The sequence below is a fragment of the Euprymna scolopes genome, chromosome 4 (assembly GCF_053919585.1).
Source record: "Euprymna scolopes isolate OS-2025 chromosome 4, ASM5391958v1, whole genome shotgun sequence".
NCBI classification, from domain to species: Eukaryota; Metazoa; Mollusca; class Cephalopoda; order Sepiida; family Sepiolidae; genus Euprymna; species Euprymna scolopes.
The window spans coordinates 14,573,367-14,600,883 of NC_136485.1; positions in this window are offsets into that span (position 1 = coordinate 14,573,367).

A 27,517-nucleotide genomic window follows, 5' to 3' on the forward strand; every position below is an offset into this window, starting at 1 on the left:
CCTAAATAGTAAACTGTTTCAGCCATTTCCGGGACCGATTTTATATCCCAAACCCACTGCTAAAAATATACACGAAATAATGTAATGTCTAAATAGTAAACTGTTTCAGCCATTTCTGGAACTGACTTATAATCCCCAACCCACTGTTGAAGATATACATGAAACAAAGCAATGTATAAATCGTAAACTTTTTCAGCCATTTCCGGGACTGACTTCTTATCTTCCATCCTACTGTTAAAAATATACATTAAATAAAGTAATGTCCAAAACGTAAATGATTGCAGCTATTTCCGAAACCAATTTCATATTTCCCACCCCAATGTTAAAAAATATACATTAAATAAAGTAATGTGTAATGCGTAAACGGTTTCACCCATTTTCGGGACTGATTTAATATCCCCCACCCCACAGTTAAAAATATACATGAAATATAGTAATGTTTAAATCGTAAACGGTTTGAGTAATTTCCGGGACTGACTTCATATCCCGTAACCCACTGCTTAAAATATACTTGAAATAAAGTAATGTTTAAATCATAACTGTTTCAGCAGCTTTTCGAAAGTAATACATAAAAACATTAACACGGTTACGGATTAGGCAACCATTGCTTCAACATGAATTTCTGAGTGTAGTATCAGTTTCAGCATTCCAGTGACTTTTTTGGTCTTGGTTAATGGAGGAAAATCCTTCATTACAGATACAATTTTTATTTTTGTTATTGACCAGAGTGCCCCTTTTGGGGAGCTGGTTTTCCCTTAAATAATAATTATAACAATAACAATAATAATAATAATAATAACAATAAAAATAATAATAATAATAACAATAATGATAATAATAATGATAATAACAATAATAATAATAACAATACCAATAAAAAATAATAATAATAACAATAATGATAACAGTAATAATAACAATAGCAATAATTATAATAAAAATAGCAATAATAACAATAATAATAACAATAATAATAATAATTATAATAACAATAATGATAATAACAATAATAATAATAATAACAATAACAATAATATCAATAAAAATAATGCTACCAATAACAGTAGCAATTACAATAACAATAATAATAACAATAATAATAAATTCAATAATAATAATATCAATAACAATTATAACAACAATAATTATTATTATAATAACATTAACAATAATAATAACAATAACAATAATAATAACAATAATAATAAAACTAATAACAATAACAATAATAATAACAATAATAATTATAACAATTTTATAATAATTATTATGAAAATAGTAATAATAATAAAACTAATAACAATAACAATAATAATAACAATAATAATAAAACTAATAACAATAACAATAATAATAACAATAATAATAATAACAATAACAATAATAATAATAACAATTTTATAATAACAATAATTATGAAAATAGCAATAATAATAATAATAATAATAATAATAATAATAATAATAATAATAATAATAATAATAATAGCACTAACTCTAACTTCTCCTAATTTGTCTGTCAGCCCTGGTTTAGAACGGGTAATTTTTCTGACAAAGCTGTATTCTTGGTCGGCAGTATTTTTGCGTGGGCAATCGCTAGAGATGTCGAGCATTTTCTGTTTCTATTTCTGTCCTTCTAACCATATCACTAATAATGATGCTAGAGGTAAACGTTTTACTGGATTGATGTTATTCGCCTTATAGTAAGTTTTATTTATGGTTTTTAAAGCATATGCCAGCTCTTTAAAACTTTAGAAATTTAGATAATCTTGCGTATAGAGTGTTTAATGATTAAGGATCAAATTTAATGTAAATCTGAAATATTTAAATGTTCAAATAGGAGATTGTATTTCTATTATGATCCTAAATCCTTTTAAAATATTCCAAAGAAAATTTAAGTTAAAGAAATTTATATTGATATTTGATACCTATAAACTTAAAATCGGAATTTTCATGAAATAATTCGAGCTCTTTTTTCATCTTTGCATTCTTCTGTCTAGCAGCTGCGTTCGACAGTTTATAATGATCGGTTTGAAAGTTTAAAAGTGACTGCTATATATAGAAATGTGTGTGTGTGTGTGTGTGTGTGTGTGTGTGTGTGTGTGTGTGTGTGTGTGTGTGTGTGCGTGCTATTTGTGCGTTGGACGTTATGTGTTGAAGGTTTCCTGATATCAGTTGCTTTACCTCGAACAGACTGACCTTAAAGCCATAAGTTTTCATCAATTCTATGCGCCGCGATGAATCCCACATCCTGTAGTTAAGCGATCCCACGTGTGAGTCTTGCACTTAATGCACCGTATCTAAAGTATGCTGTAAGCGACGACTCTCCGAATCTGTCAACGGACAGCCTCGTCACAAACCAAATGGCCCACATTAGACGATGATTTCTTTTTAAAGTTCCTGAAATGAGACAACAAAAATAAATATATAAATTAACTCATTTCACCGTTTGATATTCATATTCAAATTTTTTTTAATTTTGATTCGTTTTTCGTCAATATAAAATGTCCAGTCCGTAGGCTGCTCAATGATAGTTTAATCTGAAGTATACATTAAAATATATATTTTATAATACTTATGTTCTGGGTGGGATTCGAACTTATACTATCTGCCCGTAAGTACAAATTATGTCACCTGGTAAATTGGAAAATGATAGCGCTATTAACTACATGAACAAGAAACGACGGATGCTTCTGTTTGGGTTAGACTTCTATCCCCCATCTCTCTCTCTCTCTCTCTCTCTCTCTCTCTCTCTCTCTCTCTCTCTCTATCTATCTATCTATCTATCTATCTCTCCGTCTTTCCTGTTTTTCTTTATAATCGAATAAAACTCAGCCAATGATCTTCCGAACATTTTCTGTTATTACTTTTCCTTTCTGCTATAAGTACCAGTGGGAGTACATTTAGGTGTGAGGGTTAAATCTATTTCCTCGTTCTCCACATTTTTTACTGAGAAAAAATAATATAATGATCGGGGTTGAATAATGAAATATTATAACCCTGTAACATTAACTAACCACGCGGGGTCGCAGAAATACCTGGATTAGGACACAGGCGCGGAGCAAACCCTCTGAGGGCTGATGGACCCAGTAGATCTTCCCAGATCACCCGTCTAGGAGAAGGAAAACTCTGAAACTAAATCAAAGGGGAGGGATGCCTCTCCAGTCTTGGATGACAACCTTCCTAGAGTTGGTGACTCAAACAAATTACCGATCTGCAAACCTAAATTGCTTAAGGAGTAGATAGGGTCTGTCTATCGCCTGGCTTCCATACTCCTTCTTTGCCTATTAGTCAGGCGCAGAGACACTATCACAGTGAATCGACAAAACACTTCGCGGTAGATCTTGTTTCTTGTCTAGGGCAATGAATGCCGTTTCCCCACTCCCGACACATCCCACCTCTCAAAACTGGGCACTTGGAAGTGCTTGAGTACCACACATGCCTGTGCAATTATATTAGGGTAACCGTCTTCTGATGGGTTGAGAGTACCGGATTGACAGTTCCTGGCTGCTATTCTCGACTGGTAGTACAGGTGGCCTAACTCTTTTCTGCTCCATCAACAATTGTATAATATTGGGATGTTTGTAGTGCCATGTCGCGCATAGAAAGGGACCTTGCACTCATCCTCGATGGGCTTTCCTGAGGCCACAGTCCTAGTTGAAGTAGGGTCAGCTAATGGTCTACTTGTGTTGCATGTCTGATATCTTGCCTAACCTCTTGTTCAGCTCCCCCTTACTTAACTAAAACTCTTTAAAAACATGATGACAGTACAATAAAAAAAATAAGCTTAAATCAGGCCTATGGACAAACAAATTCAACTTTCCTCCTCCCTTAAGGCTTGCATTCAGTAACATCCGTGGGCTTAGAACTAATTTAGCTGATGTTGAAGCATTTCTCCTAACAAATACCCCGGATATCTTAGCACTAAGCGAGACTAACTTACACTCCTCCATCCCCTCTAACTACTTTAACATGCCTGACTATCTCCAACTCTGCCGTAATAACTTTGACAGACATATGCACGGACTTGGAGTCTACATTCGTAACACCCTCCCCCTGACTAGAGAAACAAACCTAGAAACGGACGACCAAGCCTTTATGTACTTTAGACTAAACAAACAACATAACATTAGCTACTTTTATTTTCTCTACCGCTCTCCCTCGACCCAGGACTGCACCATAATAAACAGAGTCTCTGACAGCATAGACACAACACTCTCCCTCGACACTAATGCACAAGTACATGTATTTGGTGACTTTAATGCTCACCACAAAAGCTGGCTTGGATTCTCTACTCACACAGATGCAGCGGGCAGCACAACACATAGCTTCGCTATATCTCACTCCCTATCACAAATGATTACGTTTCCAACCCGTTTTCCTGACTAGCAAGAATAACACACATCACTTCTAGATCTGTTTCTGACCACAGTTCCCGAGGATTGTATAACAAATGCTGACAGCCCACTCGGGAACGCTGATCATGCAGTGATAATGGTCGAAATCGCCATAAACTCTAGACCCAAAACTGAAGAGCCAGTGCTCAAAACAACGAGATATTATAAAAAGGCTGATTGGGAAGCCATCTGAGATCTTATCAGAGATGCCCCATGGGGAAATATTTTTTCTCTTCCTGTTGAACAGTGCGCAAATGACACCACTGAATGGTTCAAAACACCAATTGAAGCACATGTTCCCATGCGGAAATTTTATAGCAAGCTCCACTCTCCCCAATTGTTTACTTCTACTTGCGCAACTGCCATTGCGCAAAGGCAGCATGCATATCGCAGATTTAACCGACATAAGTGTAGTTCAAACAGACAGAAGTATATAGAAGCTAGAAGTAACGTTAAGAAAGTAATAGCGACAGCTAAGAGAGAATTTACAGAAACCACCAAAAAACGCATCGAAGCACAAAAATTAGGAACTCGTGACTTCTGGAAAATCTGCAACAGTGTAGTAAATAATGGGCAATCAACAATTCCCCCACTAACCAACAATCACAAGGTTGTTTGCTCAGCAACCGACAAGGCTAATATGCTTGCCAGCCAGTTTGCCTCGAACTCCACACTGGACCCTAGCAACCACCCCCTGCCTGACTTTCCTTTGCGGACAGACGCCACGCTAGACGATCTTAAAATCACCCCTGTTCAGGTGCATGCTATCATAAAAGCTTTGACACCTCAAAAGCATGTGGACCTGATCTCATCCCAGCTATGCTATTAAAAAAGTGCTCAGCCGAAGTAGGTCGAGTTCTCTCCAAACTCTACAACAAATGCCTTAATGAATCATGCTTTCCGGGCTGTTGGAAAACTGCTTCTGTGGTACCAGTATTCAAGAATTCTGGCGAAAGAACTGACCCATCAAATTATCGCCTCATTAGCCTCCTCCCACTTTTCGCCAAAATATTTGAGACCATAATTAATTATGCTCTAGTCCATCACCTTACAGATGCTAAACTTCTGACTGACAAACGATATGGATTTAGACAAGCCCGTTCCACAGCTGACATCCTCACTGTAATCTCTGAACCTATATACCATTCACTGGACAAAGCGGGGGAGGGCAGAGCGATAGCTCTAGATATATCTAAGGCTTTTGACAGGGTATGGCATGAGGGACTCCTCATGAAAATTAAATCATACGGTATCACTGGTAGAATACTTAACATAATTAAATCCTTCTTAGATAAGAGAAAATCCAGCTTGTCCTCGACGGTCGTACATCTAAACAATATGATATAAATTGGGGAGTGCCTCAGGGATTTATCCTTGGACCTCTATTGTTCCTAATGTTTATTTATGACCTCCCCGACAAAACTGCCTCTGAGATGGGTATATATGCTGATGACACCACACTCTATAACAGGCATGACAGGAAAAAAAATGAACACATAACTAAAAAAATGGCAAAAACATTAGAGGATGACTTCCAATCTGTAGTGGAATGGGGACAAAAATGGATGGTCACATTCAATGCTGCCAAGACTAAACTGGTTTCCTTCAATAACTACAAGAAACCTTCTCTCCCACCAATAGCAATAGCCAGTGACTCCCTATCCGAGAGTACATCTTTCAAACTCCTTGGCCTAACGTTCAAAGGAAACATGGGTTGGAACAATTATATTGAAAATATTGCCAGGGCCGCTGTGAAGAAGGTGGGCTCTCTCTACCGTGCTAGAAAACTAATGACACCTGAAAGTATCCTGTACCTCTATAAGGCCACCATTCGCCCATGTATTGAGTATTGCTGTCACATTTGGGCTGGTGCATCTGCTGCTAGTCTCTCGCTCCTAGACAAGGTTCAAAAGAGAGTCGCCAATCTGATAGGCCATGAACTGGCATGTAAGCTTCAGCCTCTGTCCCATCGACGAAACGTTGCATCCCTCTGCCTGTTCTACAAGTATTTTAATGGTGAATGCTCTGATGAACTGCAGATACTTGTGCCCCACGACGTAGACACCCTCGACAAACCCGTTAAGCAGCTAAATCATACCCCACGCAGTAGAGATCCCTAGATGTAAAAGATATTTCTACTCCAGTAGTTTCTTCCCCAGAACCGCTAGACTCTGGAATTCAATTCCAGGTCCCTGTTTCCCCAACTGTACTGACATGCAGAAGTTCAAGTGTAACGTGAACCGACATCTTGCTGCCCAAATCCGTACATAGTGCCCCAGTAGTTGCTGCCCCTGATAGTATCCCCCTACACCAAAGTGGCAATGTGCCTTGTTTGGGGTGAAAATGTAATAAAAAATCAAAAAAAATCGATAGGAAATAAAAGTTGATTTATTTTAAAACCGAAACCAATATTCGCATTACATGACGAAAAAAAAAAACAGATAATTATGTTTTTTGTGTTACAAAACCTATAAACGTCAATGAAAATGGGGAAAATATCTTCACTTTATATAAGAAGACCGTCCGTCATTTCCCAGTAGTAAAATACGCTTAAATATGATATTTGATATAAAGTAAAGCTCGTGCGCCACCACCGAGAATCGAAACCAAAACGTTTAGCTTACGATTTACTTTTTCATTTCACGCAAATGACTGCGCTATGAAAACATGATTGCTGCAAGGATAAAACTTAAAATATTAAAACCAATAGCTATTACGTTACGCATGCATACTCTTAATGCTGTTGTCCGACATTCACCTGACAAATTCCATTTTTGTTTTACACTTTTGCACCGATTTCCTCCGGATAAACCCCAAATATAAAGTTTCGCATGGATTCGAATACCTCATATGTAAAGTGTTATGTCTGTAGACCAAAAACTGACAGAGGGGTTTGGTAGACAAATTTTTTAAAACAAATATTTATAAAAAGAGATTTGTGTTTCCTATAACTTGTAACGCAAATATTACGCAAGTATAAATTATGTAGAAAATCTGCATGAAAATAATTACACGTGATATTTAACTAAAGATAATTATCCCATGAAAAATATAAAAAAAACTAACAGGGGATTAATTCAAATGATTGTTCAAAAGAATATGCAAATTAACTAGATATTTTGCTAGTGAATGCAATTCCACGAACCATATACAACAAAGTTGTATTTTTTAAATAAATAGAAAAAGTGTTTTTTAATATGAATATCAAAACACAAAAACCCAAATTTATAAAAGTATATATATATATATATATATAGAGAGAGAGAGAGAGAGAGAGAGAGAGAAAGAGAGAGAGAGAGTTATATGTAAAAAAAGATATAGATAGATAGTTTTCTCTAGTCATCGTTGCTCGAAATTATGTTTACTTTTATAAGTAATTTATGTGACTGACTGAAATGTAAAAAACATGCATGCTCTTTGAACAAGACTAAAGAACCAGAATCACATATTGATTCATGTGGAATGGAAGTTATCGATGACCCAAATCCACAGACTTTCCTGTCTTTATTTATTACTAGCAGTTCAGCCCGGCTCTGCTCGGGCCCTATGTATTGTTCATAACTTTATGTGCATATGAATATATATATTAAAAAGTTTGACTCATGTCCAGCTAATCTGCATCTAAAATATAAAGCGTTTAGACCTAAACTTGGCGGAGGAGTTTGATAGAGTCTGCAAAGGTCAACTCTTTCAACTTTGACCTCTTAGTAGGCAAAAACTGGTTTAAAGGATTGTTGCATGTCTGAATATTCTTTATGCAAAATTTCAAATGTTTATCCCCAAAATTGGCTGAATAGTTTGACCGCAAAGGTAAAATCTTTTTAACTTTAGCCCCTTGGCAGCCTAATTTTCGGACAAAAACCGATTAAATAGCTTGCTCTATAGACACAGACAGACAATTTCACTTTTATAGATATATAGATAGATTATCACCTTATTTGTGTACGTTTTCAGCAAGTTTAGAATTTTTAGGGTGGGGTGTGATCATTAGTATGATGTGGATTTTTCAGACCACTGTTCTCATTTTGAGTTGGTATTTGTACAACGTTTTAGTCGATGTAATTTCCGATTTTCTTCATGTGTATTAAGTAATTTTTCTGGCGAACTTTGGAATCTTCACGAACTTTCAAATTTAGTTTTTTAATCCACGGCGATAGAATGCTCGCGTCCCGTCAGTCATGACTGGGTGTAAGTCTTGAGTAATTTGCAATTGTATTTTCGAGTCATCCGCACTGAGGACTGAACCTTCAATCTCCAGTCAATCTTCTTTTACCAATGAATTTTACTTTACTTTCCGACTCCCTGGAAGACCTCCTCAGTTTGCCCTGTATTTAAGAATTCAGGTGATAAGTCATCTCCCTCTCAATACAGACCAATAAGTCTTCTCTGTGTTATGAGTAAGTTACTTGAATCAATATTAAATAGAGAAATAGTAAACCACCTCAGCAGGAATAACCTTCTTAGTGACACACAATATGGTTTCCGCTCTGCAAGATCTACCGCAGATGTGCTGACGGTTATATCCCACAGGATTAGTGAATCTCTTGACAAAGGCTTCCTTTCTAGGGCAACTGCTCTCGACATATCAAAGGCCTTTGACAAAGTATGGCATAAGGGTCTACTTCACAAGATTTCCAGCTACGGTATAACTGGAAATGTTTTCTCAATCATTAAATCATTTCTCTCTGATAGGCTCATAAGAGTAGTGGTAGATGGACAAAAATCGGAGGCCTGCAATATAAATGCTGGAGTCCCTCAGGGGTCAATCCTGGGCCCAACTCTCTTCCTGATCTACATCAATGACCTCCCTAAACACATACTTAAATCATTCGTTGACATCTATGCTGATGACACGACCATCTACGGCAACACATCAAAGGCTGTAAATGACGAAGTTCTCTCGGATTCTCTCTCCTCTGATCTCGAGCGCGTGGTTCAGTGGGGGAAGATGTGGCTAGTTACCTTTAATGCATCCAAAACCAAACTCCTATCCTTACATCATCAACGCTCTGATCCCCAGCTGGCATCAATTGTGATGGATGGCTCTCGTCTGGGTGAGGCCCCGTGTTTTGACAAGCTTCTGGGTTTGACCTTTACTCCTGATCTGAAATGGAACACGTACATCAAGTCTGTGGCCAAGGTCGCAGGAAAGATGGTGGGATCCTTCTACCGCTCCAGAAGATATCTCACTACTGATGCAATTCTCTATCTATATAAAAGCCAAGTACGGCCAAGGATGGAATACTGTTGCCATATCTGGGCAGGAGCTGCCAAAAACAGCCTATCATGCCTTGACAGAGTACAAAATATTAGTGGGAGATGCCCTTTTCTCTACCCTGCAACCCCTCTCCCACAGAAGAGACGTTGCGAGCCTATCCTTGTTTTATCGTTATTTTCATGGCAGGTGCTCGTCTGAACTCCAATCCCTGGTCCCCCCTCGCCAATCTTTCACGAAAAACACCCGTCTAGCTGAATCCACTGTGAAAAATTTCCCCCACTCTATATCTGTGCCTAAATCAAAACGCGGATTTCATGAGCAAAGCTTCTTTCTTAGAACTGCACGCCTGTGGAACTCTGTTCCGTCTGCCTGCTTCCCTCCGGACTACAACTTGGATGTCTTCAAGTCTAATGTTAACAAATTCCTAATGAACCGCCCCCCTAATTAAACACTTCATAAAATCTCCTCACTAACGTGATGTACTTACAATAACCCTTATCCCTGAGTGGCTTCCGGGCCTTGATAAGTGGTGATCACTGTGTAAAAAAAAAAAAAAAAAAAGTACTCTATCCACTGCGCCACAAGGCCTAATGGACAATTGCTTTTTTTACATGGAGGTCACCACTTATCAAGGCCCGGAAGCCACTTGGGGATAAGGGTTATTGCGTGTACAGTAATCAATGGGATGGTGTCGTAGTAATCGTTAGTATTGAAGATTTGATAAAGTGTCTTACTTAAGGGGGCGGTTCATCAGGAATTTTTTATGTTGGACTTGAAGATATCCAAGTTGTAGTCAGGTAGGAAACAGGCAAGCGAAGAGAGTGCCACAGGCGTGCAGCTCTAAGAAAGAAACTTTGTTCATGGAATCTACGTTTTGATTTAGGCAAAGATAAAGAGCGGGGAAAATTATTGGCAGTGGATTCAGCTAGACGGGTGTTTATCGTGAGAGATTGGCGGGGGGGCAGAGATTGGAGCTCAGAAGAGCACTTCCCATGGAAATAACGATAAAACAAAGATAGGCTTTTCTTCTGTGGGAGAGAGGTTGCAGGGAAGAGAAAAGGGCATCTCCCACTAAACCCTGAAGTGTATTTTGTACTCTGCCAAGGCAGGATAGACAGTTTTTATCAGCTCCTGCCCAAATGTGACAGTAGTACTGCGTCCTTAGACGTACTTGGGTTTTATATAGATAGAGAATTGCATCAGTAGTGAGATATCTTCTGGAGCGGTAAAAGGATCCCAACATTTTCCCTGCGACTTTGGTAACAGGCTTGATGTACGTGTTCCATTTCAGATCAGGAGTAAAGGTCAAACCCAGAAGCTTGTCAAAACACGGAGCCTCCCCAAGCCGAGAGACATACTTAGAACTTTCACTCAATTATGACTGACGGAACGAGAACATGCTATCCTTGTGGATTAAATAGAGGCTTTCGCCCGAAATTCTGTGTGAATTCCAGAGTTCGATATAAAGATTCCCGAGTTTGATATAAAGATTCCGGAGTTTGACAAAAATATTCTCAAGTTCGAATAAATACTACTAAATAAACAAAAACACTGTGCAAATAACACTCATAATTCAAACTTAAGCACTATTGCGAGTACATAATCTATTTTTACATTTTTTTTTATTTTTATATTCTAATAGTCCACAAGAATTATTACATTGTTTCCACGTTGCCACATTCAAATATTTATCAGCCTCAAAATTCAACTGTCTAGTATGAACGATATTTCTTCATTCGATCATGAAGAAATTAACACTACGTAATGGTTGACACGCTATGCACCTAGGTAATTCCACAAGTTCTAAGATAAATAAATGTGTTAGTCTTGTATGGCATATACATAAACGAGAAATTATTGTCCGTTACTCTCTAGTTTTTCTCTAGCCTGATTCCATTCACCTGAGCTGAGCTTAATTGAGAATAACTGGTTGCTTATGCTGTGGTACCGGTACTATTGGCATCTTTTGTCAGTAAATTTTATACTTTAGTGGTTGAACGGAAATTAAAAAAAAATCTAAGACATACAAATCAAAATATTTGTATATTAAATTAATATAGATTTATATTTAATAAAGAGTCTCGTTCGAAATTCGTCCAGATTCCACGAGTAAAACAGAACTATTCCTGCTACTATTAAGGCTATAATTGCACTCTAAAAATCATATCAACTAATAAATTTAGGCATCAGTAATCGCGTACAGAAATGCATTAACTTATAAAACGATGAAACATTGTTAAATACAGCTTTTAGCCTAGATATACTTTCGATTCAATGAAACGTAACATTTACTTAGTAGTTTAATTGTTATACTATTTGATTACTACAGCACCTTAATCTCAGGCACCAATTATAAGCAAGAAATAGTTTATATGTCATACATTTGCCCACGACTTCTTGATTTTAGACGACAATTATTTCCTTCGATGCTCGCGAGTTTAACAGAAAGATTCTCGGGTTCGACAAGATACACCTGAATATTGTCGGAGATTACATCAGCCGAAACCTTGTGAGAATAACAATTAAGATGAGAACAGTCGTCTGATAACACAAATAATTTAAATATTAAGTGTTGTTAAATTATTCAAATAAGTAAAACGAAATATTTGACTCAATTTTAGCTATTATTACTAAACATTAAACAATTATCAGTAACATTGCTTTATTAATTATCAAATATTACCCGTGCAATGTCTTCGTAATGATTTTGATCGCTTGGAAAGGAAAGAAAAAATCTCGCCAAAAATTGATATATTTTCATAATTAAAAGCCATCATCGCAGATTATCTTTTTCCAAATAGGGTTCAATCCTCGTACAGGCCATATGATGCAAATCATTACCTTCCAAATGCCCAATGTTTTCATGTCATCCATAGTTTCAAGCTGCTCTCAAAGTCACTTTAAACATCTTTCCATAACAAATTAATGCAATAAATACACCTCGTAACTTCAAATTATATGAAAATGAAAACCCCCTAAATAATTATCAATTTTATCCCCAAAATGTATTTAACACGTTAAAATAAATATATTATTTTAAGTAATGCTAAAATAATATCTTTTTTAGTAATGCTTAACAAATCTAAAACATCTCTTTCACTAAACCTCACCATTCTTTATCACCTATATTTTCTTGCTTTTGGAAAAATATAATTTTCTTCACCAACTTCCTATTTTCCGAGCTAAAAGCGTAAAATCCTTAATTAAATTTCCTTTCAAAAGACTGCGTCTTGTTTTCCATTTGTTTTGAACGGAAAGTGTTTTGAATTTAATATGAATAAAAACAATTTGTTTAATGTTTTCTGTTTAGAAGAAGGGGAAATCTTTTTACGAGTGACATAAATTAAGAAAGAAAGAACCATGTTTTATTTATTGCAGACATTTTAATTTATGATTTTATTTTATTTCACAAAATATCGACTGAACAAAATAAAATGTTGATGAATTCTAATCCTCTGATCGATAACACAAAGATGTATGCTTGAATCCGTTCATATTTCTTGGCGTTGTTTTCATATTCTGCCATCTCTCACGGCTCTAAGGAGAGTGTATTGATATATATGTATATATATATATATATATATATATACTAGCAAAAGTACCCGTCGTTGACTGGGTTCAAAAACAACCTACAGAAAATGGACTCTGATTTATGAAAGTATGATAGGTTATGAAAAGGAAGGGTTGTAAAGAAATAGCTTCGAATTTGGGGGTATCAAAACCAAAGCAAAATATGATGAAAGTAAAAATAAAATAGATAAACCCCATAATTTATTATATTATACCTGTTCACACTGAAACACTTATCACAATATTCTGTGGATCTATATTAAAAAACCTTGTTAAATTTTGTGACATATTTCCATTCTATGGAGGTCAAGCGCGAACGAACACCCCATAAGTTTATTATACCATATTTCTTCAAACTGAAACATAATTATCAAAGTATACTTATGTAGATAGATATGAAAGTCTTTATTAAAGTTTGTAATTTTTTTATTTCTATACTTTGTGTACCAGGCGCGTGCGCAGACCCCACAATTTTAATGAATCATCATTATGCCAGATCAAACATACCCATTCCTGTGTCTCGATACATCTTCTATCATTATATGTGATCAGTTTCCTATAATAGTCAACCATATAGGAGCCTATTCGTGACAAGACACACACACAGACGTTCACCTTAATATTATAGAAGATATATATATATATATATATATATATATATATATATATATATATATATATATATATATATATATATTAGTGATGGGACGATTCCAATATTTTTCCGATTCCGATACAATTATCGATTCCGTACTTAATTCCCGAATCCGATACAACTATCGATTCTGATTCCGATTCTTTATAAATCTTTAAATATGTAACTATAAAATAGCTATTTTGTCTTGATTACCGCAAAAGCACATCTTAAATGTGCTTATATTTTCTCAAACGTAAAAACACCTGGGTGTGTGGGAGGTAATCTATAAATTTTTGTTTTACTGCAAGTTTAAATCAATAAATATATATTATTTTATTATTACTACCAGCACTTATTAAATTTTTAAACAAAATCAAACAAAAAGAATATAATTAAACGAGGTGGTCTTGTTATCGGAAAATATCTAGAAACTTTTTCGATTCCGATACCAAGTGAGAAGAATATATACAGTAAGGGAATCCAGTATTGCTCAGGTTTGAATAAAGTATATATAAGTTAATTACTTAAATAAAACGTAAATATGTTTGTAATATATATAATATTACTGAGAGAAAGGTACAAATCGAGCGAGTGGGCAATTTAGTCATAGGGAAAAAAGTAGGTGGTATTGCGACGCCATATTTGAATGGTAAATTAGTGTTCGTTGAGTATGCTAATATCGTTATTGCAAAATATAGGAATCACTGCAGATCCTCTGATCTGAAGGATAGAATTATTTTTTATTATTTTTTGTAACAGAAAAGGGAAAGATTATGTTATGTCAATGAGTTTCTGATACAGTTATGAAGAGTGAAATCCTATTTCTGTCCTAAGTGCAGAATACCTCCCGGTGATAACTCGGAGCGATAGGAGTACTTGTCATTTAGAGGGAACATTAAAAAGTGGTTGCCATGGTGATGACGTTGCTCCTAGGATGTAATGTAGGATTTTATTATTATAACAAAGTGAATCTAAAATGGCGTCCTAAAGTAACATAAGATAGTAACTAATAGTCTAGACATAATAAATTTGTATGTGGCATCTGTTGTTGGAAACCAACGGTACTTTTGTCCCAGAGGGAAATTTTTGCAAAATATTATATAGGAGATATGTCACTACTATCTTAAGTAGTTAAATTACATATAAACATATAAGCTCTCTCTCTCCCTCTCTAATTAGATTTTTATTTTGATAAAAAAGAAATCCAGCAGAGTGTTCAATTATAAGGAAAATATAAAAAATAAGAGCGTATTTACATTTTGTTTATAGAAAGTTTTTAGATGAGATAAGTCATTGGTACCGTCGATTTCAAACCCGATAATTAGAACCATTTTAGATACCCATATAAGCTCTCTTCAGCCAATAGTCATCTCTGAGAGATAAGTATTGGCTAAAGTAATGTCTCATCTAAAAACTTTTTATAAACAATACATACATACACACACACACACACACACATATATATATATATATATATATATATATATATATATATATATATATATATGTATGTATATATATATATATATCCTTGCAGGCCGCCCTGCGTTACCCGGTCGTAAAATACGCTTAAATATATTTTAATTCGTGCAGATTCCGTACTTATTATAATAGAGTCAATGCTCAATTGATTATTATTATTATTATTATTATTATTATTATTATTATTATTATTATTATTATTATTACTACTACTATTATTATTATCATCATCATTATTATTATTATCATTATTAGTGATTTCTAAACTAAAACAAAAATATGACCTGGGTGTCATCAAATAGAATGGAAACAAAACCATTAAGTGCTCCAGCCTTAGTTTGTTACTTTTTCAGTTATCGTCGGATTCATTTTAAAATAGTTTAAATGGACGCACTTTTTTTGCGTAGAAAAATATTTTAAGTTGACTTACGACTGCCAAGTTCCATTTTTTTATATATTTTCCTCTTAGCAGTTGTTTTTACAGATCGAAATCTAATTCGAATTTGTTTCAAAGGTTCAAATCCCCTATATATTAAGTTTCAAGTTTGTAGATCAAAAATTGACAGAAGAGTTTGGTAGAGACTGTTCTTCAGATAGGCAGAAAAACACACAGACAATGTCACTTATATATATATATAGATGTAATAGTACGTTTTAAATATATAATAATTATTATTTTTCATCAAGTATTTCAAGCTTTCGAAATCATCACTGTTGGAATAATAATTTCTGCTGATCGGGAGATTCCGACCCAGTCACAAAATCATTCTTGACTTCATATGTTGGCATTCTACCTCAAGGCAACAAATGCTGAATGAGCAAGCATACATAGCTAACAGTCAGATAGTATTCAACGATCGGAAATCGGAATGTTGTATTTGCGGTAAACTTGACTGCTTTTTCTAATGTCCTAAAGTGGGTTCAACTTTAATTTCTCAAAGGGATTGAATGCGTATCACTGGTATGTATTGCTCTACTATGCTAATAAGACAGTATTACTTTTTTTTACTGCGCCTCCTTCCCGTTTTCTGTTCGTAATTAATACTATTTGAAGAAGCTGAAGTTTTGGAAAACTCTTAATTAATATCGAATTCATATATATTAAGTGTTAGGAGGGTTTTCTCCTTTAGAGGTGGGGTCTTTCAGATATTCGGCACAAAGACGATAGCGTAAGATCATCATCATCATATCGTATGAATCCGATGATTCTATTGTTGACATTGGTTTCCCTGATATTTTTCTAGTCAGAATTCTTTCTAGAAAGACATTGGGAGTGAAGAGAGGGACCATGTGAAGGTTGCTAACATCCTAAGTGAAAGTTATTTTTGTAGAACGAATTCAGGACACCCAGGTTGTCAGTCCGTGTCTATAACCACTGAACCATCATCATTTCCCGCTCCATTAAATAAGAAACTAGATTAAATTTATATCCGCTTTCATCGTTATATATATATGAGTGTGTGTGTGTGTGTGTGTGTGTGTGTGTGTGTGTGTGTGTGTGTGTGCGTGCGTTAGATTTGAATTTTCATAAAAATGTTATACATGTGATTTGAATTTTTATAAAAAGTAGGCATATTTGAAGTTTTTTTCCAGAGGGGCTTAGATATTCAGCAACTCATTCATGGTATTCCTGTTGAATTTTACATAAGAATAAATCTGTATATCTTATATAGATTCTCTACACTTTATTTATATAAAATAAACATAAATATCACCCGAAAACATACACATGTAAAGTCAATCGAGAGATAAAATTATGTGGGCATTTTTGGCGGAGGTACCATCTACGGCTTCGAATTGTACTATAAATCTGGACGATGACCAAACATTTGCTTATTTATATAGTTCAAATATTGGGTTTATATATATATATATATATATATATATATATATATATATATATATATGTTTATATATATATATATATAAACATATATATATAAACATATATATAAACATATATATACATGCATATAAACAAATATATATATAAACATATATATAAACATATATATATATGCATATAAACAAATATATATATAAACATATATATATATATATATATATATATATAGAGAGAGAGAGAGAGAGAGAGAGAGAGAGAGTCTTGGAAGCTTTTCTTTTACCCTTGAGAATCATATAAACGATTTCAATTAATTTTTTTAGTCCTTCGTGTGAAAATGATTTTGTCAGTAAGTCATTTAATCTCCTGCAATTACTGAATCAATTTGTTTTCTCGAACTCACCATAATATAAAGTTTTCAGGGATCTCTAGTTGTTTAGCATGAAACATTATTTCGGGGATTTCAAAACAAAACAGTATATTAAATCATGATTCCCCATCAGTATTGATTGAACACGATCTCCCTTACACAAAAGAACAAAAAATATTCCGGATATTGGATCCAGTGTTTTGCTCCAGATAAATTGCGCTAAGCTATTCATGTTATCAAAAAAATATTATTTCTTTTACCTGTCATTCGACTTTGTCTCCAAAAAAGAAAGCGCTTATTTTTCATATACAAATCTATTGCATTTATATGCTTAGGATAATTTCGCTATATACACTTATCATATATATTTAATGTAGATTTCGTATTTATTATTATACAGCCAATCCTGTATTGATTATTATATTTTACCGAATATATTGTAGTGCCCCCGACGCGGCCAGTCATAAATTATGCTTAAATATATTTTAATCCAAATGTTTTCGGTAATTTTTGTTTGCAGAAATTTTTCTTGGTAATTTTATTATTACTTGACACGTCAGCCGCATAGAAAATATATGCAACTTTGAATGTTTTCGGCCATTTTTATGTAAACTATTCTGTACTTTTCACCTGAAACACAACCATTTTATTCGTATTATTTGGATTCTTCGGACTAATGTTCTTACTTTGAGTGTTATTTGCCCAATGTTTCGATCGATGCAACTTCCGATCTACTTCAGATGTATCTTGTCGAACTTATGAATTTTTTCTGTTGACATCGAGAATCTGCTCGGAATTTCGAAAATAATCATTTATTTAACCCACGAGTGTAGCATGCTCTCCTCCTGTAATTCATGATTGGATAGAAGCACTAAGTAATTCGCACTTGTATATTGAGTGTCGCATGCAAGGAAAATTGAAACTTCAACCCCCCAAAAAATTGTGCAACTTTATAATTGAAAAAAAAACAAGTACTTTATCCACTACGCCACAAATGCTTGCGAAAAATAACACTCAAAATAGAAGACAATAGTCCGAAGAATCCAAATAGTATGTATTTGAATAATCAAAAATTCTCGTTTCACACATTCAGAAACGTAAAACCATTTTGTTCATGATTCTATCTTACTTATCTCCGTTTATTTTAAATAATGGACAAGTTACATAACAGTTAAACTAGTCTATATAGAAATATTGAATAAGTTATAATATATTACAAAGTAGTTAAATCTCTAATGTACGAATGGGTATATATATGTATATATATATATAAATATATATATGTGTGTGTATATGTGTATGTGTGTGTATGTGTGTGTTTAACAATGTAAATTGTTTCCCAATCAGGTTAGTAGGTCTGATCTTATCACTGATATACCAATGAAGAGATGTTCCGCAAAGTAGCCGAATCTCGTTCCCTGATAGCTGGAAAAGTGCTTCTGTTATATCAGCCATCCTCCTCTTTGCTAAAATATTTGAGTTTTTAATCAGTGAAGCACTAGTCCACGATCTTGTAAATGCTAAGCTTCTTTCTGATCAAAGCTATCGTTTTAACAAAGCCTTTTCACTGCGGATAGTTTAACCGTCATTTCTGAACGGATATACCATGCACCGGATAATGCAGAGTAAATTAGGATTAGAATAAAGGGCTTCTCATGAAAATTAAATCATATAATATTTTTAGATGAATACTTAATATAATCAGATCCTTCCTAGATAAGAGAAAAATTCAGGTTGTTCTCGATGATTGTATGTCTAAACAACATGCTATTTATATATTGAGAGCATTGCCAGGGTCGCTGCAAAGAAGGTGGGCTCTCTCTACCGTGCTAAAAAGTTACTTACGCCTGAAAGTAACTTTTACCTCTACAAAGCCACCATTCGCCCTTGTATGGAGTATTGTTGTCTCATTTGGGATGGTGCATCCGATACTAGTCTCTCACTCTTCGACAGGGTTCAAAAGAGAGTTCCCAACCTAATAGGGATCGAACTGTCATCTAAGCTTCAACCTTTGTCCGATCGACGAAATGTTGCATCCCTCTGCCCTTTTTTTAATAAGGTAGTCACCACTTATCAATGCTTGGAAGCCATTCGGGGATAAGGGTTATTGCGTGTGCAGTAATCAATGGGATAGTATCGTAGTAATCGTTAGTATTGGAAATTTGATAGCGTGTCTTACTTAAGGGGTGGTTCATCAGGAATTTGTTTATGTTGGACTTGAAGACATCCAGGTGGGAGTCAGGTGGGAAACAGGCAAACGGAAGAGAGTTCCACAGACGTGCATTCTAAGAAAGAAGCTTTGTTCATGGAATCTACGTTTTGGTTTTGGCACAGATAAAGAGTGGGGAAAATTTTGGACAATTATTTCTACAATTATTTTAATGGTGGATGCTCCGAAGGACTTCAACCACCTGTACCCCTCGACATAAATACATCCGACAAACACTAAATCCCACCCCTATACAGTAGAGATCCCTAGATGTAAGAAGGCCTTTTACTCTAATAGTTTCTTCCCCAGAACTGCTTGACTTTGGAACTTCTTTCGGGTTCCTGCTTTCCCAACTGTACAGAACTTCAAATGTAATGTGAAGAGACATCTTGCTGCTCATCTTCCTACATAGTATCCCAACAACTTATGGCGCCGATAGAAGCCCCTTACATCAAAGTGGCACTATGCATTGTTTGGGGTAAAATGGAAAAAAAATGCAGGTGTCCCACAGGAATCGATCTTTAGACTTTTATTTTACCTGATATTCATAAGTGATCTCCCTGATCTGAAACATGCATATGTCTGAAACAAACATGCGTCTGAAACATATTTGCGCTCTATAGTAGACATGAGAAAACAACACATATCTGAGCCAATGTCAGAAACCTCACAAAACCATTCTCAGTCTGTAGTAAAATGGAGTCGTAAATGAATGATAGTATTTAATGCTACTAATTCTTTTAACAATTGAAAAAATCTTTTTCGACCACCGTTTGCCATAACTAATAACACCTAACAATCCCTGTCCCAATGTTGCATTTCGATGATTGTTTTACAAATACTTTAATAGAACGTGTTCTGATAAACGCATAGCATTTATACCCCCTCAACATACGTACTCCTGACTAACACAAAAAGCAGCAAAATGTTACCCATTCACTTTTCATGTCTTTGGATGTTGGAAAGCCTTCTAGTCTAATAGGTTCTTCCCTTAGACTGCCAAACTTTGGCATTCCCTCCCTGTTTCCTGGTTCCCTGACTGTTCTAACATGCATAAGTTTAAATGTACTGTGAATAGACATTTATTGCTCAATTCCCCACAGTCACCAGTTAGATAAGACTCCAATAGTAGCCGTTTACGTTCAACTGGCAAAATAAGTTATGTTTAGGGTGAAAAAAGATAATGATCCAAATTAATATTAAAGTCATTTATAAATGTTCCAAGTCTATAATTACTTTTAATCATAAAGTGCAACATAACATTTTTTTTTCAAACTAAGACTCTTTTCGAAACTGTATTTTATACGGTTTAACAGAAACAACAATGTCGGCAAAATTTCATTCGTAACCAAAACAAAACATAATCACAAAAATCACAAGAATAATTGCATTCGGATGAGATTTGAGCTGATTTAAACATCAAATAAATTATTTTGTAATCGAAGAAATAGATAAAATGTTTAGACGCAATGAAAGAATTTGCTATTCCTCGACTTTCAACGCAAATAAATAATATTCTATCAATAGAAATGAATATGATTTTTAATTATAAAAAAGATTACATTAAAAATAGTTGAAAGATTATTTTGTCATTTATAAACACTGAGCAGTTAAATACAAATTCAATAAAACACTGAATCAGTGTTGAAGTTTTTCAGCTTGGTTGTGCAAGAATATAGTTTTAAATGCTTAAAATAGTTTACAAAGCCAGTTTAATCATTGCAACACCAATTTAGATTTTGAACAGTCGTTGATATGTATTGTTCCGGAGTCTTTAAATTCACTAAACTGAAACGGGATATTTTATTTCAGTAATAGAGACAGTTTATTGCTTGTTGACCCCATTTCAATGCATAGTCTACATAGTTTTCAGATCTGCGATATTAGTATGATTATAATTACATTCCTTTCTAAACTATCCTGCCTCACGCCATTGTTTTCAACACACACACGAATTGCCATGCTGTTTGCATCACACCTACAATTCATTTTTCTAATTCGACAACATGCCACATGCATTTGTAAATATGCGCATTTCAAAACCACATTCTTTGTCACTATTGTCATCTGCCTCCACTTGTTCGTAATTTCTCTTGTGTCTCCATGAGAGTGATACCTGATATATTTATTTAGTTCTCCATAATCGAGAAGTTGTCTGACTTTGTTCCTCGTGGATTGTACTGCCGCCATTATGGAAAGCACTTAAATTTTTACATCTTGATCCCAAAGTATTAGAATTCCTTCCACCGTTTAACTTCATTATTGAAGTCGGCCTTTTGTTCTTAAATTAGCTTTGTATGATAACGATCAACGTATTGGGGATTTTGAAACCCACTTTCACAGAACAGTCCACCATATTCAATCAAATTTCGCGCTGAAGTCCTTGTTCATTACTTCACAGTAATATTTTTTACTTATTCGTTCGGTTTAGATGTATGCTTGTAGCACAACCTCCTTTTCCTCCTCGTGCTCCTCCTCCTCCTCTGATTTTAACGTTACAATTTTCGTTGATGATAGTAAGTTGGCGGATACCCGAAAGGATGAAACACTAGTGTCTGTAGGTATTTAATTATTATAGTAAAAAAATAATTATGACAGCCCCTTTAAGAAATTCGTTTCTTATCGTTGAGCACTTTCAGTTGAATTAAAAAGTCGGTCAATTTAGCTCTTATGCGTAGATCATCGTATAACGATTTGATCACTGTCTGTCTGACGTAATGAACATTTAAATTAAAATGTTTAAAATTCAACGCTATTTCACACGGTTAATGGTAGCCGAATGGATACGACCTCCGCTAATCGAGCCAGAGATGTCTCGTGTCGCGGGGTTCGAATCGTTCGACTGGTAGTAATCGTGACACCCTGCACTGAAGAATCCCGAAAGGATGAAACACTAGTGTCTGTAGGTATTTAATTATTATAGTAAAAAAATAATTATGACAGCCCCTTTAAGAAATTCGTTTCTTATCGTTGAGCACTTTCAGTTGAATTAAAAAGTCGGTCAATTTAGCTCTTATGCGTAGATCATCGTATAACGATTTGATCACTGTCTGTCTGACGTAATGAACATTTAAATTAAAATGTTTAAAATTCAACGCTATTTCCCACGGTTAATGATAGCCGAATGGATACGACCTCCGCTAATCGAGCCAGAGATGTCTCGTGTCGCGTGGTTCGAATCGTTCGACTGGTAGTAATCGTGACACCCTGCACTGAAGAATCCCGAAAGGATGAAACACTAGTGTCTGTAGGTATTTAATTATTATAGTAAAAAATACTAATATATATATATATATATATATATATATATATATATATATTGACGGGATTATAAATTAATAACTCATATTTTCATTTCGCCTTTTGGGGCGAAAATGGAATTGCAAATAGGTTTTTAATAATTACTAGTCCGTTGCATTCATGATGTGAAAATTAAGTATCTGTTGCAGATTTTTACGGTGTGAAAATATATGAAAGCAAACCATATGAGAGACGTTTGTCAGAAAAATTAAAACGATCAACATCCACCGGCGATTTTAAACGTTTATGAAGCCGGTACAGCTGTCAATTTAGTAGATATACGTGACAAAGCGAACTCCAGGCACTTATGTTGGGTTATCACTCTCAAAATATTGTACGGCTCGACCGAGTAATCTGCACTGGTCGAAAAATAACAGCGAATGAAATGCGTGCAGAGTTAGGTGTGGCTGGCAGTCCAATAACCACATTGTTTCTAGTGTACTGACTCGTATATATATATATATATATATATATATATATATATATATATATATATATATATATATATTGCCCGAGTGTTTGAAGATGTATATTGAGCAAACAAAAATAGCGGTCATTTTAACATTTGACCCCTATTATGACCCCTTAACATTTATTGTTGTTGGATCAATTCAGGTTATTAAGGAAGATCCATGTCCAAGGAAGCTTTATCTAAAATTTAAAGTGTTTAGATCAAAAATACTCGGAGGAGTTTGGTAGCACAATCTACTTCTCCTCCTCCTCCTCCTCCTCCTCCTCCTCCTCTAATCTTAACATTACAATTTTCGCTGATGATTCTAAGTTGGCGGATAATATTTAACCCAACACTATGATATCAAAACTCTCGATCATTTTTTCCAGCACAATTGCCTCAGTACACAACAGTCGTCCACATATTTCCAATGTTACAGAACTAATTACTCTGCATGCACTGCTCTTACAGTATTTGTGTCTCTATAATCACTTGAAAGAGCTGATCGAATTAACGTGGTAGTACAGCCAGTATCGATGAGGGCCCTCGCTTTTATGTCATTTGCTAACAATCCTAATGTTTGTAGTGATCCATTTCGCACCATTACTGACATAATGGGAAACCCACTGATGCATCGATTGCCTCATTTTTGTTTCACTGTAGGCAGTATCTCGCATAGTTCGCCACATACATAACAAGTTATCATACTCAGTTCGTTACAATTTTTCGTCGGCTGAGGAATTTTAAAATTGTAGTATTTGCCACTATCCTTTAAATTCTCTTCTGTCTGCCTTAACTGGAGAAGACTGGTTTGGGAAATTTTGTTTAATTGTGAATTTGACTGGCATCCAACAAATGAAATAGAAAGTTTCTTTTATTTAAGACTAGTGGAAAGGGTGGAGAGCGGCCTTGTGCGGTTGTAAAATGCGCTTATGTATATATGCAGATTTCGATAATTTCTATTGAATATCATATTGTACATCCAAAGATTTTAAAAAAAAATGTATTGGATGGCATCAGCTAGAATCGAAACCAAAACATTAGCGCTCCAGCCGCGTTTCATATCATTTGAGTTATCTATAGATGAGAAAGATTTAAAATTAAACTACCTCAAGCTATGAATGAATTTATGCATTCGCAAAAGTAATAGAAATATGTCAGCAAGTTGAAATAAGCATTTCACATTTCAACTTGCCGACATATTTCTATACACGTTATCCAAAGATTAAAATCGTTATAAGCCATCATTAGTGTATGCTTACCATTTCCTGTTAGTTACCATAATGTAAAAAACGTATCAGAACTCCTTCTCACTAATGCCGCAATTTGTACCAACTCCTCTTAATTTACACTGTAGTTTACAACGCCAACTTTCAATGTTCATGGTCTCTCTATTGGCTGTCAAAATTTGACTCCTTGTCACCTCCAATCCGTCCTTCTTATATCCTCTGTTCTTGACCAATCTAACTATACTTTCTATGCGTAATCTAAACTCAATTCCTTTTCTTACGTCACTCTCTACGTAGCATCAAAACGCACGAGATGTTTTTTTTTTCAAAATATTTTTTATCCATTTTCTTTATCCTAAATTCCTAAACCTAGCCGATACATTCTAACTAAAATGACAAGTTTCATTCCTAAGCACCATTAAATGTAAAGATTTCAACTGTAAATATTTATTTCGTTTTGATAACATTCCTTCTGACATTCTATTATTGCAAATCATAATAATCCACTATTATAATACTCATTATAATAATCGCCTATTTTACTTCCGGTGTTTTCCACTAGACAATCAAGATAACACTATTTCGATCCCGTCAGCTGATATGCAAAAACATAGGCGCTGCAGCATGTGTGAGTAGTATGTTCTTTTACACTTACGTAATATGTTCGTCTATATTTAATAAATAAATTAAATTTAGATTAGATTGAAATTAAATCAATAATGTTGTTTCTAATTAACCGTGAAATTTCTACTTCAGACTAATTAAAATATATTTCATTTTCGCCTAAACATTTTACATGAAAATCTGTGTTCATTTTCCGGTAAAGTAGAAAATCTTTGATTATTGATTATTGATTTCTAATCGGATGAACATCTACGAATACAAAAATTCTTTTTTCTTTTCTTGTGACGAATTCCATTTAATCAGATAATTGAAAAGATTTCACTCTCCGAAACTGCGAAACTGCACTCGTCATTATTTGGGTAGAGTTCGATGTTTTCCAAAAATCAATATTTTTGTTAGAGATTTGCTAGAGTGCACTTAATGAACCGAAATTTAAATATTTATGTCGAGCTTCTTGGAACTGAATACGAAAGAATTTCCGATGTTGCTTTTTCATGACAGAATAGAAGCAATATTTACATTTTTGATGATAATAGAATGAGCAAATGATAAAACCTGAAACGAAGAACCGAAAATTGAGTGCGATTAAAACGCATAGAAACCTATGTTCATGGTTTAAGAATTAAACTACTTGATGAGAAAATATGTGGATTTGTAAAAGAACAGACAATACAGAGTGGAACGATGAAATTGTCGCCCTAGAAAAGACCACATGGTTTCATTTTGATTTGAGGAAAACCGGTTATCTTTTTTTTTGTTTCAGAACATCGCGTAGTTGGCCAGTTATATACAAACCTCAAGAGCGATAAGAACCTTCTATGATGCCTGAAAGTGACACAGTGTTTAGCGAGTGAGATCGATGATGCGCCGCTATACAACACATGCTCTCTAGTGATCCAAGTTATGAGAACGGGACTATTGCCAACACTCTCAAAATGCGAATCTTGACTATTCAACGCTTGAGGGCACAGCTCAACAATTATTTCGGCCACAGTTATGGTTTTGGTGTGGTTTAAGTGAGGGCCACATCGTGCCATCTTTGAACTCGGCTTGAAAGTCAACATCAAAGTGTACCTGGATATGGTGAAAAGTGTGGTTATCCCCTGTTGCAAACAGATGGCCGCTAGCAGATCCTGGGTGTAGAAACACGACTCTGCGCCGGCCCACGGAGACACAATGAGACACAGGCTGTGCTTCAGAAAGAGTGCTACGACTTTGTACCCTTTGCTCACTGGCCCCTTCTTTGCAAGACCCGAACCTCCTGGAATACTTCATTTCGCCATACGTTGAGAACATCGCCAACAAGACCTCCCACAACACAAAAGTCAGCCTAATCGCCGCCATCTGCCGAGTATTGGCCGAGCTCCCGCCGGCGCTTAAGAAAAAGAGTATGCTCCGAGTTCCGGACCCGAATCTAGGCGGTAATTGAGACTAAAGGCGGCTACATTTAATAGACGTCCTGAATTGATTTTGTCAATAAAAGTTTTAAAATAAAACTGTAGGTATGTATTCTTTAGGGTGATAATTCATCGTTCAACTCGATAGAAGATAAAATGGTGCATGAAAGACAGAAAAATAAAAACAAAATCAAACTAATACTTAACTGGTGTTTCGTTATACAGACAGAAACCTTTATATAGAAGCATGGACGCATCTAAAAGCTACTAGCTACTTACTAGCCTGTGTGCCCGGGGTTGCCTGGGTGTTTAGGGGGGGGGGCGTTGAGCAAAAAAAAATTGTGGTAGGTAGGCAGGCTCAAACCCGTGACGGTGGAAAAGAAAGTGAAAGAAAATCTGACGTCTTACCGCTACTCCGTTACACGACCGGAAGTTCGGAACGTTAAAATTAGGCAAACTTAATCCAACCGATACGATGACTTGCAAAAATGGCTCGCAAAAATTCGACCCTTCCTTGTAGAAAACTGTCCAGTTGAGGATGTATGAATTAATGTTTTTGGCTAATTTTTCGATATTTGTCGTCCAAGATGTCGAGCTTCAAAATGATGTCGATTTCGTGAAAATCTGTCGCCTCTGTCGACAGTTTTAGGCAGACATACAAACGTATACATACATAAATTTAAACAGACAGGTGAGATTTATATTATAGAAGACAAAAAAAAATATTATGTCATATGGACTTAACAGATACAAATCGATTGATAGACAGAGCTCTTTGTAACTATGTTTCT